General features: G+C 35.3%; 1 pseudogene; it reads right to left on the reverse strand.

Moving 5' to 3' along the window:
* Positions 1-622: 622 nt before the first annotated feature.
* On the reverse strand, positions 623-1,036 carry LOC103748137 (annotated as a pseudogene).
* Positions 1,037-14,315: the final 13,279 nt, after the last annotated feature.

Below are 14,315 nucleotides of genomic sequence, written 5' to 3' on the forward strand. Positions count from 1 at the left end.
AGTTGATGTCAATATAGTTCTACTTTATGGAGCCAGCCTGGCTAAATGAATCTGGCACTCTCGTTAATTGAAAACAAGTGATTGGAAAACAGTCACCATTTGACTTTGCAAAGTAAGAATTATTCATGATGACTGGATTTGGGGGTGGGTTTCAACCCATCACTGCCTGGCACATGTCAATTACTACATAAATGTCAAATATAATGTGAAGCCTGCATAAAAAGTTCAATTCCAAACGTAACAGTGACAGCTTAACAATGTGAAGTTTGTCTAGAGTTTCTCACGTTAATTTGGTAATACTTAAACAATACATGGAGGATTTATAGTATTATCTGGTAGCTCCTTCAAATGTATACATAAATAGTATCATGGAAGCTTTGGGAATATTATCTCTTTTATGGCTTTATAGATTGAACAAACCAAATGAAAACTGAATCTCCATTACAATCTCATCCTTATCTCTAGATAAAACCTATGACTGATTTCAAGATAGAGTTTAAAGTGACCATATTTCTTATGCCACGTTCAAGGAAATCATGTCAACTTTGAATGTTATTTATCTTCATCTTATACATAAAACTCCAGCAGATTTAATGCTGGCTTTCATCATCTGTCAAATCCTTCATATGTCCCTCAAACCAACTGAATTCAGAATTCTCAGCGCTTTCTGTTCCAATACAGTGTATGATGAGTTTATAGTATATTTGATACAGACCTGTTTCTTCCTTGCCACATTGAACTTGTAGTTGCCATTTGCGGTTGGTCTAGAAAATAGGGAAGTAGAGATGTTCCTTGGACTGAGTCTCCAACCATAGAGATGAAGAAGAGAATATGACACCATGAAACCAACTGTTGACTGTGGAGCATTGCTGCCTGCCCTGGTGGCATTCGTTGGATTTGGGACAGCTGCGGTATTTTGAGATGAGTTAATTGAAGGTGATGCAACAGATGTTTAGTTGGAATAAATCTGCATGGGTAGGAGCAGGACCAGAAGCAGCCATCTCAGTCCCAGTCCAGCTACCATTGCTCTGCCCATGTTTGCTCCACTGACACAGAGTGAGACTTAGGATGATTGGTGCAGGGAGTTCAGCTTGGCTCAAGCAAGTGCAGGCAAGGTTGGTAATGTCTCCTTGATCGATTGTTCCTTTGACTAGAATTAAGTGACCCTCTTTGTTATAGGACGGAGTTCGCAAAAAAATCACTAGCACCACTTTAAGAAAAGTAGCAAGGTAAATTTTATCTTTCGACCGTCCAGGCTGTCTATCTCAGGAGTACAAGCAGCCCTGATGATGTCGGGTCAGAGTTTTTATAGGACTACAGAAATATTATTCAAACAGGACACTTGTGAACCAATCAGGTTTGTACAACATAACAGAACTTTGAATCTATTAATCAACAACAAATCATTATACAAACAAGTGACACAGTCATATAACTTGGCAATCAACTTTGTAATTTTAAAATTAGTCAACTTCCTAGCCATAACAATTATAGCAAGAAAGCTAAAATCAGGAGTTATCGGCTGGTCATACAATAACATGGTGGTCTTATAGTTTGTGTCAAGGTGACCTAAAATGGAAAGCAAGTTACAGAAGTGAAAACAAGCAGTTGGCCAGATGTAAAATATCTGGAATTAGCACATTCCATGGTTCATGGCTAGGACAATTTCCCAAGACCCAAGGTTGGCCCCCTTTTCCTTTTGGTGTGGAGCAAAGTTGCTGCTAAAATGGCTCTGAACAAAATTGAGTAACTTAGGGAAGTTTGCTGAGCCAGTTCACTCTTTATCTCTTCTGATTACTTTTAATTTTAAGTTAGTTTTGTCAGATATTAGAATTACAACACCTGCTTGCTTCTTAGAGCCATTTGCTTGCAATAATTTTTTTCCATCCTTTCACCCTAAGGTAGTGTCTATCCTTAAAAGCAAGATGGGTTTCTTGAAGACAACAAAAAGATGGGTTTTCTTTCTTCATCAATTCCTTAGCCTGTGTCTTTTGACAGGGGAATTGAGGATTGGGGTCACTGATATTTAGTGTTATTATTGAAAGAAGTGCATTGGATATTGTCATTTGACTCCTTTGTCTTTGTTTACTTTGTGCAGCCTCTTGAGTATATTCATTTCTATCTTCAATCCTTTGTGTTGCTTTGAGTATTCTCTGTAGGGCTGATTTGGTGGACATGAATTCTTTTAGCCTATTCATGTCATGGAAAATTTTCCATTCCCCTTTGAGTATGATACATATCTTTGCATAATAAAGTATTTGGGGTTGGCATCCATGTTGTTTAGAAATGAGAATATTTGGTCCAGACTCTTCTAATCCAAGTTCTTTGCTCATAGCTTGCACTGAAAATCCAGCTGTAATTCTGATGGGTTTTCCTTTATATGTAGCTTGCTGTTTTTTCTCTAGTAGCTTTCAATACCCTCTCTTTGTTCTGTATATTTAATGTTTTTACTATGGTATGCCATAGGGAGTTTCTGTTCTGGTCATGTCTAATTGGTTATCTATGTGATTCTTGAATCTACATAGGCAAGTTTTTTACTTATTTTAGGGAAGTTTTCTTCTATAATCCTGTTGAAGACCTGGTCAATGGCACAGGTCAAAGAGTCTTCTCCTTCCTGTACGTCTATGATGCACAGATTTGGTCTTTTCATATTGTCCCACATTTCCTGTTTATTCCATTCCTGTATTTTAAAATAGTTTACAGAGTCTTTGCATAAGGAGTCCAGATCTTTAATGTTTTCATTCCGTTTTTATATTCTGTTTTCAGTTTCATTCATCCTCCTTATGAGGCTTTCTCCAGTTTTTGCCAATTGGCTTATTGAGTTTTTGAGTTCTATGTTCATTTTGGTTTGGATTTTCTTCAATATTTCTGTCTGTTAATTCACTTTTCAAGTGCTGAATTGTTTTGATATTTCATTAAGTCTTGTATTTGTATATTATTGAGTTTCCATCACAAGTTTATGCCTATACTTTTTGAGTTCTTTTAGTTGTTTGTCTGTGTTTTCTTTAAGTTTTTTGCTCATGTTTTTGACTGTGCTTTTAAATTCTGTGTCTTGGGATTCCTCAAGGTGGTTCTTATTGTAGTGCACTTCTCTAGGACTAATGGGTTTTGTTAGGGACATGGTCTCTTGGTTTTTCATTTTGTACTACTGTTGGGTATATGAATGTTCTTTTTTGGTTGTGTGTCTAGTAATATCTTCTGTTCTGCCTTTGTTTAATTGAATTTTTGTTCTGCTTATATCGTTTATGTAGCTTGGTTGCTTTTTGCTCAGGCATGAAAAATAGAAAATAAATTGGTGTGTTTCTTGTTCTTGCAGGGTAGTAGGCTGATATGGGTACAGTGTACTAGGTAGACTGGCCAGGGTATTCAGAGGGCTGACATGTGTCAGACAGACCCGGAGCAAATGCAATCTATGCTAATGGGTTTAACTAGCCTGGGTTAAGAATTTGTCCAGAGATCAGAGGCAGAGAAATTGGAGCGGACCTGGGTCCAAGGCTAGCAGGACATAGATGCGACTATAATTTTAAAAAATCTGTTTGAATCTGCTTCTAAAATTCCTAAAATCTCATTGAGAGTGACCATTGTGTCCTATCATATTCTTTGTCATGTGTTCTGTGTTCTACCTTTAAAAATGTAGCTATACAGCTGGGCGTGGTGGCACATGCCTGTAGTCCCACCACTTGGGAGGCAGAGGCAGGTGGATATATGTGAGTTCAAGGACAGCCTGGTCTACATAGTGAGTTCCAGGACAGCTCGGGCTACAGAGAGACCCTGCTTCAAAAAGACAAAAAAAAAAAAAAATGTAGCTATGCACCTCTCCTATAGTTTTTCTAAATGTTTTGTTCTGTGTAACATATTTAGTTAGAAATATTCATTATTCTTTGAGGAGCAAGAAGTGAACTATAGCAGAGACCCAAGGGCTCCCTGAAGCAACAGTTTCTGGCAGAAAAAGAAGAATGTGTATCAGTACTTTTAATACTTCGACTCAGTAGCAAGTGGAGAACTTCAACAAAATATGTTGATTTCTTTAATCTTTTTTTTTTAATTAGAAGAAGCATTTCATTACAATAGCACTAACCTATTCAATAACATTTTTCTGAGCTAGGGTACATCTCTTTCAAAATTGGCTGTACATTTTTAGGTTTACAGATGAATTATTGCGCTTGTACAATCTTTTACTCATTATAAACTCTATAAGACATAAAATTAAATGAGGTTTTAACGTTTAAAAAAGATCTCCACTTCGTTGTTAAAATACACAGTTTCATACAGAAAAATTCATTTTAAGGCAATTGACATTGAGACGTTAAGGTGTCATGGGAATATGGATTCCAGACATTTGGGTTTTGTTGGCCCTGAGCAATCGTAATGGGGAAGAACCGCAGGGTGTTGTCCTCTGAACCATACAGAAAGGAGGGTTGGAGAAGGGGCTTCCAGTATTCCTCTCCCAGAGAGGGGTAAAGGGGAAGGGCTCCCCCACAGCTGGCACAGGACCGAGGCCGATGGCCAATGCCCTCTAAATGGAACTGGTAAAAGAAAGGAGCCAGGGGCTCCTCCCAAGCCCATGGGACCCCTGAGGAACAGATCCTCAAAGGACCTCAAGAGTAAAAACAAATCAGTTTATCTGGTCCAATTGTATGTCCTTAAACATCCAAAAAGGAAGTATAACCAAAGATTAAAGGGGCCAATATAATTTCATAAGAGCATACATATATATAGCTAAAAGTTACTTGACAAACAGCAAAGCCAGACAGGCAATACCTTCAGTCGAGTTGTTGGCCAGGATGGATAAAGTCTCTTCCAGACAGTAACCCAACATACTACTGGAAAAATGAACAGCAGACCCCAATTCTATCCAAAGGAATACTGACAATGGATTGCCATAGATGAGGAACAGCTGACCCTCCTGGAACAGGGACCTCTGGCTGACTAGATTTCTTTAATCTTGATTTGGTTTAGGAATATTAACTTTTTTTGCCTGAAATTTAATGTTACAATGATCATGATTCCTTTATCCAAGAAAGAGATTTTTTTATTGTAGGATTTAAAAACCATAATTATGCAAAACAGGACCATATCCTCTGCCAATATAAGAATTCAATGAAATTATGCCTGGAAATTGCCCAGAAATTGAACATGATACCTATAGCATACACACAGAGTTAAAAGGTTCTGATGATCAAACTCAGATTGTGTTTTCAAGGCAACCACTTCTATAAATGATCTATTTCACCAGACCTTTCCAGATGATCTTGACGTACATGTAAGACTGTGTTGTCAAACCCAAGAATACAGCCCTCTGTAGATCACATTGCAGTCTCTGTTTCAGTTAGGCTACACTTTGTACTCTGGCCAATGAACAGTGAGTTTAAATGGTCAAAACTCTTCATTCAAAGGCCATTCTTAAACCATCTCATGCCCAGGGTCCTCTATATTTTCCTCTCAGAACTTTGCACATATATTTGTGCAATAGTAGCCCCATGTGTGGAAGTAGCTCATGAAAGAAGGAATATGCCTATGTGAAATAAATATAAAGTTTGAGAAAAAAAGTGGGAGAGAGAGAACGAGAGAGGTTATAGTAAATTTTTACCCAACCTGTTAAATTCCCTACATGTGATTTCCACACCAGCAGAATCAGCCTCACTGAGGTTCTTGTTAAAATGCAAAATATTGTTCCTCTACTCAGATTTAATGATCAAAAATAAATGCCTGGGTACTTTCCATTCTTTGTTCTTTAAATTCCCCATGTGCTTGCTTCCTCAAGCACTTCTGGGTCAAAAATAAGAGCTTCATACTGAAATATAAGGAAAATGGTTTAACAACTGAAAAAACACCAGGGTATTAATTACGTGTTACAAAGAAAATCAATGCCAGACCTTCACTAAATATATTGTAATTACCTATCAAACAAAAAATATTCTATGCAGATGACTAATTTCACATCCCAATGAGACTCTGACATCATTTTTTTTACTTACTAATTACAGATTTGGCACATTTTTTATCAGCTTTTAGAAGTGGGCAATCAACATGGTTTAATAGTGAATCAATGCTTATCTTTTCATCTTTTGTCATACTCAAGCAAATTGGTACAGTGCAGTCTAACTATTAAAGGCTGCATTGAACTGAAGCAATATACCAGAGATCCTTTAGAGACATCAGCTCACTAAAGGGTCTGAAGGACTTAGCATTAAGTTTCATCTCCAAGTAGGGCCACCTGGGGTCAAATCTACGTCTACTTTCCTATGCAGGGTACTTAAGTTCTTCCTGTTTTTTTTTTCTTTGAGCAAAGAGAGATATTAATGACTCTCATGAATTTGTTGTAGAAGTGAGAATTAATATGTTTTAGGCACCTAGAACAGTGAGTGTCTGGTACTCACTGAGTGCTCGATGAGTATTAGAAACATGGAACTGACTGATTTTTCAAAAATAAGCACCATACATTCTTAAGAACATATTTGAAAAAATAATTTAGAAGTTTATTTCAAAAAGTATAACTCAATCTAATAGAATATTTTCTTTTCATAGCTGTGTGTATCATAATTGTTATATGAAGTTTCTCACATACTAATTCAGTAAAGATTTAGAAAGAAAGCATCAAATTATGTCAATAAGTATAGGATAACCATTTTGGCTTTAAAATAATTAAAATATTTTTATGTGTTCAAATATAATCATTTTGAATTTGAATTTTTGTGAATTTCATACAGTATATTTTATCTTAGATTCCTTCCCCTCCATTGAATTTCATGCACTCTGTCATATATATTCAGGCCTACCCAGTCAGCTTTTTGTCCCAAATGACCTTCGGTGTGTTCCATTCACTGGATCCTGGTTAATCTATTAGTGTCACTTAAAAAATAAGCAGCTCTCTCTACCAGTAGTTATCAGTTGCCAATACCTCCTTAGGTAAAGGTGGGGCTTCTTACCCACTTACCCACCACTATGCTGGGTTTTTGTCTTGGTTGAGTTTTCATGGATCTTGTGCATGCTGTCACCATTGCTGCAAGCTAATATGAGTAACTTCCAGCCATTTGGAAAACTCTGTTTCTTTGTGGTCATCCACCCCTCTGGCTCTTACTATCTTTCCAACCCCTCTTCCACAATCGTCCCTGAGCCTTGCGAGACAGAAGTTTGATAACAGGTTTGTGTCTAATGAGATGATCATGTGGTTTCTGTCCTTGCGGTTGCTTATATGGTAGATTATACCCCTACATCACTGGAACGAAACCAATTTGATCATAGCAGATAATCTTTTTGATCTATTCTTTCATTTGTTTTGTATTTTATTGATAATTTTTGTGTCTATGTTCACAAAGAAACTGGCCTATAATTTTTTGGGGGGTGGTTGTCTTTTTCTGATTTGGGTATTAGAATAATGCTCGTTTTGTTGAAATATTTTGGGAGATTTCCTTCATTTCCATTTTATGGAATATTTCAAGGAGAATTGGCATTGGTTCTTTGAAGGTTTGGAAGAATTCTACTCTGTAACCATCTGGTCCTGGGTGCTTTTTAATTGGGAGACTTTTAATTGCTGTTGCAATGGTTCTTATGGATGTGATAATATTATTTATGTCACTTTGATTTAACTTTGGTAGACCACGCATATATAGATATTTATCCATTTTTAATATTTTCTGGTTTATGAAATATACATTTCTAAATGATGCCCTGTAGCCTTCTGAAATTTGTCAGAGTCTATTATAATTTTTCACTTTTCAACCCTGAGTTAGTTAATTTGAGTCTTTCCTCTTTTTCTTTTGGTTAATTTGGCTAGAGGTTTGTCAATCTTAGTAAGTTTTTAAGGAACAAACTCTTCACTCCATTGAGTCTTTTCATTGATTCCTTTGTTTTATTTTGTTGATTGAAGGTTTGATTTTATTCTTCTCTTTGGTGTTGTTTATCCTTTGGTTTTTTAAGGCCTTCAGAGGAATCATTAAGTTATTTATATGATTTTTTTTTAAAGAGGGTCTCCCTATAGCCCCAGCTGGCCTAGAACTCACTATGTAGACCAGGCTGGCCTTGAACTCACAGAAATCCGCCTGCCTCTACCCTCAGAGTGCTGGGACTAAAGGCCAGTGCCACCATGCCTAGCCCCTTATATGAGATATTTTATAAATTTATGGTGTAATCACTTAATGCTCTTCATGTTTTAAATTTTCCTCTTGACTGCCTTCATTGGTTCCCATAGATTTTGATATGCTGTGTTTTCACTTTCACAACTTTCTGGGGAAGTTTAAATTTCCTTCTTGATTTCTCATATGACCCCATTTTCATGCAGTAGTGTGTTCTTTAGCTTCTGTGAGTTTATGTATTTTTTCTGATTTTTATTTTTGTTTATATGTAACTTTATTCCTTTGTGGTCAAAGAGAATACTGTATGATATTTCAACTTTACTAAATTGTGCAGATTTGCTTTGCATCTTAACATGTAGTCAATTTTGAGATAGTTCCTGGGTTGCTGAGAAGAAAGTTTATTCTTTGTTGTTTGTGTGGCATGTTTTGTATATAGATTCATTTGATTTATAATTTCATTTAATTTCAGTGTTTCTGTATTTAGTTTTTATCTGGTCAACCAGTCTATCAATGACAGTGAGGTACTTAAGTCACCTGTTCTCACTGTGTTGGAGTCAAAGTGTGATTTTAGATTTCATAAAGTGTATTTTATGAAACTCAGTGCCTCCATGTGTGGTTCAGATATGTTTAGTCTTGTAATATCTTCTTGGTGTATTTTTCCTATAGTGAGTATGGATTGACCTTCCCTATCTCTTGTGATTAGTTTTTATTTAAGCCTATTTCAACAGAAACTAGAATATCCACAGCTGCTTGTTTCTTAGATCCATTTATTTAGAATATTTTTTTTCCATTCTTTTACCCTAAGATGGTATTTATCATTGATGATGAGGTATGTTTCTAGAAGTTAGATATTCAATGGATCTTTTTTTCTAATCCAATTGGTAAGTATGTGATCTTTTACAGTAGATTTAAGACCTTTAATATTGAGAGTTTTATTGACTAGTGTGTATTAGTTCCTCTTTTGTTGGTGTTTTGTTGCTGTTTTCTTAGACTTCTTTAATTAACTGATATTCTGGGACAATTTAAGTTTTCTTTCTGCACTCTTGAGGTTGTTGAATCCTCTCTTCGGACTGAAGTATTCAAATGAGTATTCTCTGTGGAGCTGGTTTCATGAATATAAATTCCTTAAATCTTTTCTTTTTTCTTTCTCCTTCAATTATAGCTCATAGTTGTGCTAGTGTAGTAGTTTGTGCCAGAATCTGTGTTATTTCATGACTTGTAGGACATTGGCTCAAGCCTTTCTGGATTTCTAGTCTCCACTGAAATCAGTTTCTATTCTAATGGGCCTGCCTTTATATGTGATTTGATCTTTCACTCTCACAGCTTTCAATATTTTTTCATTGTTGTGTATTGTACATCTAATGTTGTGACTATTATGTGAAGTAGGAAGTTTCTTTTCTGGTCCTGTCTAGTTGGTTCTTTGTGTCTCTAATACCTTGAAAGATAGCTCTTTCCCTGAATTTGGAAAAATTTCCCCTATGATTTTATTGAAAATATTTTCTGTGTCTCTGACCTAGGCCTTTCTCCTTCTTCTATGCTTAAGATTCAATTGGTTTGATTTTTTTATAGTATCCCAGAAGTCTTGAATATTGTATTCCTGAGTTATTGCAGGTTTTATATTTTCTTAGACTGAGCAATCCATTTCCCCAACCTTGCCTTTGAAATCTGATATTCTCTGTTCCATTTCTTCTACTTCATTTTTGTTTCTTTCCTCTAAAGTTTTTAAGCTTATTTTTCTTTTTGAGTTTCTGAGTTTTTTCATTTCAAGTTTTATATCAGTTAGGCTTTTCTTCAGAGATTCTATCTCTTAATTGAATTCTAATTTTATGTTTTTAATAATTTTTTTTCATTCAACTGTCTGTGATTTCACTGTCTTCATGTTCTTGTCCTCTTTGAGGTCCTTGAAGATATTTTTAACTGTTATTTTGAAATCATTGTCTTTTGCATCCACTATATTGTCACTCTCCGGATACATTGCTAATTTCTGGAACAGACATATTATCTTAAATATTCAGGTTTTGGGGTTTTTTTTCAATAGGATCTATGCACCTGGACTTTGTCATTGATGGAATTTCTTGGAATGCGTAGGAGATCTCATCCTTGTGGAATTGTTTTTTGTATCATTGTTTCCTGTTTTCCACTTGTCAGGCTATGACACAGCTGAGTAGTGCTTGGGGGCCACTTTTATGTTGATGTGAAAATGGCATGTAAAAAGTAATCTCAGTAAAGCTAGGGATAGGTGGAACTTTTTAATTGGGGACCTAGTGTTGAATTTAAATGTTCCAAGGCAGATTTGGGAAAGCTCACACACCAGGGCCTTGCAAGATCAAAATTAAATATCTTGTATAGAATGTATACTCAACGTGAAAATCATGTTCATTGATTATTTTAACCAAGTTAAAACAACATCATTAAATTAAAACAAGAGATACTACTATTTCTTTAGTCTAATCAAGATCCAGGACTTTTAGCAATACCAAATTCCACCAAAACGGGAACAAGAAGAACTCTTACTCACAGCTGATATGATACAAAAAACAAAACAGAGGCATTTTGGAAGACAGACTTGTCTCTTCTTGTAAATTCATATACATTTGGTCAATGAAGACAGAAGGGCATCTGGGGATCATGGTCAGCCTTTCCAGCCTAACTTGTGAGCTTCAGGCCAATGGGATAACCTGGCTAAATAGAGGTGGAAGGCATTCCTGTGAGGGCACCTGAAGTTTTCCTTTGACCTACACACACACACACACACACACACACACACACACAAACACACACACACACACACTGCATCTGTATCATATCATATAGCAATCACATTACTTTGCTAACCAAAAGTGATGAAAATATATGTCCACAGAAATTCTGCTCCTGAATAATCATTCATAGGGGTGAAACTTTGGCAGCAACTGAGACATTGTTCAGTGTGAGAATTAGTGTATAAACCATAGGAAAACAATTAATAGTATATTCATCAGTGATAAAACATTATCTATCAACCAATAAATGATGTGTAGGAAAGTTACTGCACATTATGAACCCAATTGGGGATTGCTGCATACTGTATGATCAAACTATATGTTTTTCTGCAGGGAAAAAAACTTTAGTAAATAATATGAGAGGTTGGCAAACATTAGAAGCAGGAAGGGGGATGGATGGAACGTAGTATGTGGTGGAATCCTCTCTATGATGCTTTCATGGTAGATATAGCATTATACATTTCTTTAAATCCCATAAATCACACAATACCAAGATTAAACTCAAGTTCAAGTTCAACCATGAATTTTGGATGATATTAACGTGCCACTGTAGGTTTATCTTTTTCAGGATGTTGGCAACGGAGAAGACTGATAATATATAGAAAGCAAAATATGGGAATTTCATTATCTTTGTCACTCACACCACTCAAAGAGTTGGGCTTATTTCTGACCTTAGATTTAGAGTTTTTTTTCCATTATTGTAGCTCAAGTAGCTGAGTACACTTCTGTTTTAAGCATCATTGAGAAATGACATGTGAAATGAAACTTCTACCACAACTTTTAGCTCCCAAAATATAGATGTTGGAAGATGTTTCCTTTCTTTGGATGTCAGTGTACCTGAATGTGATACTTAAGAGCATACTTCAATGGAGTGTGAAGGCTCAGGCTCAGAGGAGGGCTAAGTGGACAAATAGGGAGAATTTGAATTCCTAATAAAATCAGCAAGTCTCTAAATCATCCTACTTTGAAACGGACCTTACCTCTGGACTCTGGTTATGAAATAACACATTTAGTTCTTATATCAACAATTTGGGATGGGATTGGGATGGGATTCTTCATTCCTTGAAGCAATACTTTTCTGTAAAATGATATTCCCATCAATTACACTTGCAATTTTATAGAATTATTTGTTTTACCTAGGATTATACTTACGAAATGTACCTGCTAGATAACTGATTACGCTGCAAAGCAACATGATTAAAACAAACAAACCAAAGTATGTTGACTCATTCATTACTCATGTTCTGGAAATAATAAAAACTATTTTTTATTCAGAGTTTAATATGTGCAGACAGTGTTCTCAGTACTTGTGTGAAGTGCCTCATTTAATCCTCCTGACATGAGGCAGTAAGTGCTCTTATTAATCTAGTCTTACTGTTGACTAATTTATAATTAGAAATGTAAATATTGTGTTGTTACCATACTTATGGCTCAGGCTATCTAACTAATTTATGGAAGCAGAGGAACAGAGATGTAGTGCTATTTCATTATAGACAAATCTAGTTAAGATTCACTCATTTAAATATTTTCATATGCTATGATGTAATTAGTCATTACTATTGTTATTTTCATTATAATCCAGTGGTAGGCATCAAATCAGGGATACTGCACATACCAGAGAAACATTATACTAGTGAGCTATATCATCAGTTTGTTTTGAAGTTTTATATATTTTTAATTGTAATGTGTGTGTTTGTGATGTGTGTTTTTGAGTTCAAGCACATGTATGGCATTGAATGTGTATGGAGTTCAGAAGACAATTTCAGGGGGTAAGTTCTCTTCTTCTGCTGTGGGATCCAGGGATCTAATTTAAGTCAGCATATTTATGCAGGAAACACTTTCACTGGGCAAGCCATCTTGCCAACCTTATTTTTATTTTGAAAACAATTAAATCATCTACATTAAAAAATGAATCATTGATCTTTTATACACAGGAAATTGCCTGATGTAATTTTATATTAGTAACTAAAAGTTTCCAGTAGTTAAACAAATCATGAGAAAATATCATCAGATGGCATTGTTTTGGTGGCAGTGCTTACTAGGTCTGTTCTGTGTGTGTCACACATCCTTGTCAACCTACTGCTTAAAGAACACTGTGAGAGAGGTGATATTCCTATTTTTATGTTCCATGTGATATAGTCAAGGTCCTGAGCATTGAATAATGTGCTAATTTTCCAAGTTTTTCCATAGTCAATTCTAGCTTTCTATGATATCAACTGCCAAAGAAAATATACTTGGCTTATTAGTTTTTCTGCTTCCCATCATCATTCACTAGAAGAAATTTATACTAACCAATAAATCCAGTCTTTCCTTTTTTAAAACCATAATTCATCAATTTCTGAATTTACACTTTTGCTAAAAATTTAAATATTTGTTTGCCTTTATAAGATAAAAATTGCTACTAAATTTATATATTCAGTAAATGAGAAATGGCATCCAATAATTAATGTGATTCTTGTGATTGAGTATTTTGGTATTTTGATAACTATGTTTCCTTTTTATTTAAATGTTCATGTCCTTGGTCATTGTGTTAGCCATTTGAATTCCTTTGTTTTTCATATCAAGTTACAGGATCTCTTTATATAATAAATATTATTTATTATGATAAAATTTAAATGTGAAATACCTTCTTCACACTTTCCTTAGCAGTCACTCAGTAACTGAAATACAAATGATCAGAATGGCTTAGTCCTGAGCTGAGGTGGATACTTTGTTACTTGAATTTCTAAGCTCCAGTGTCTCAGGTGATTTATTGGTCAGATGGTGGTGGTTGCGTACCCTGCTAACAGTTAAACAGTATTTCTGAAAGCTCACAGACTCAGAATTTTGTCTACAGAACCATTCTTGATATGTGCCTTACAGTGCCATATTTTAAAATGGAATATATATACATATATTTTATTGTTAGAAAACTTGTATGAGCAGTTAATGCTTGAATTTCCCACACTGTAGCAAAGATTTGTTTCAGTGAAGGCAAGATAGTAAAAATGCTTTTTTCTATATTCAAATTTTACACATCATCTATGTCAATGCCTCCTCAAGAGATTCTGTGGCCCAGTGTAGAGCTTTCTCTGAACATTTTCATAATAACTTTAGGGAAGATTAATCTATGATTTACATAAATATTTTATAGACTGTCAGTATAGTGTGTCAGAACCAAGGAACAGTATGGATTGTATTGGGGTGTTAGACTTATGCTTTGAGATATTTAGAAGCTCTGTAGAATGTTTTGTGAAACCAAGACAGTTGCGCACATGCAGTACTAGATAGGGCTTAAACAGTTTCTATGTCATGGATACATCTCTAAGAAACCATCCACTAGCCTTCAGTAATAGCAAAGACATTTATAAAACAATGAAGCATTGCCACTACAAAGTCATGTCTTTATATAAATTGTATAGGGTTTATAGTGCAGAAGAAACAAGCAACAAAATTTTAGGTTTCTTCCCATATTCACATCCAAGTGTAAAAATAGGCT

The sequence above is a fragment of the Nannospalax galili genome, unplaced genomic scaffold, assembly GCF_000622305.1.
Source record: "Nannospalax galili isolate Female #2095 unplaced genomic scaffold, S.galili_v1.0 scaffold243, whole genome shotgun sequence".
NCBI lineage: Eukaryota > Metazoa > Chordata > Mammalia > Rodentia > Spalacidae > Nannospalax > Nannospalax galili.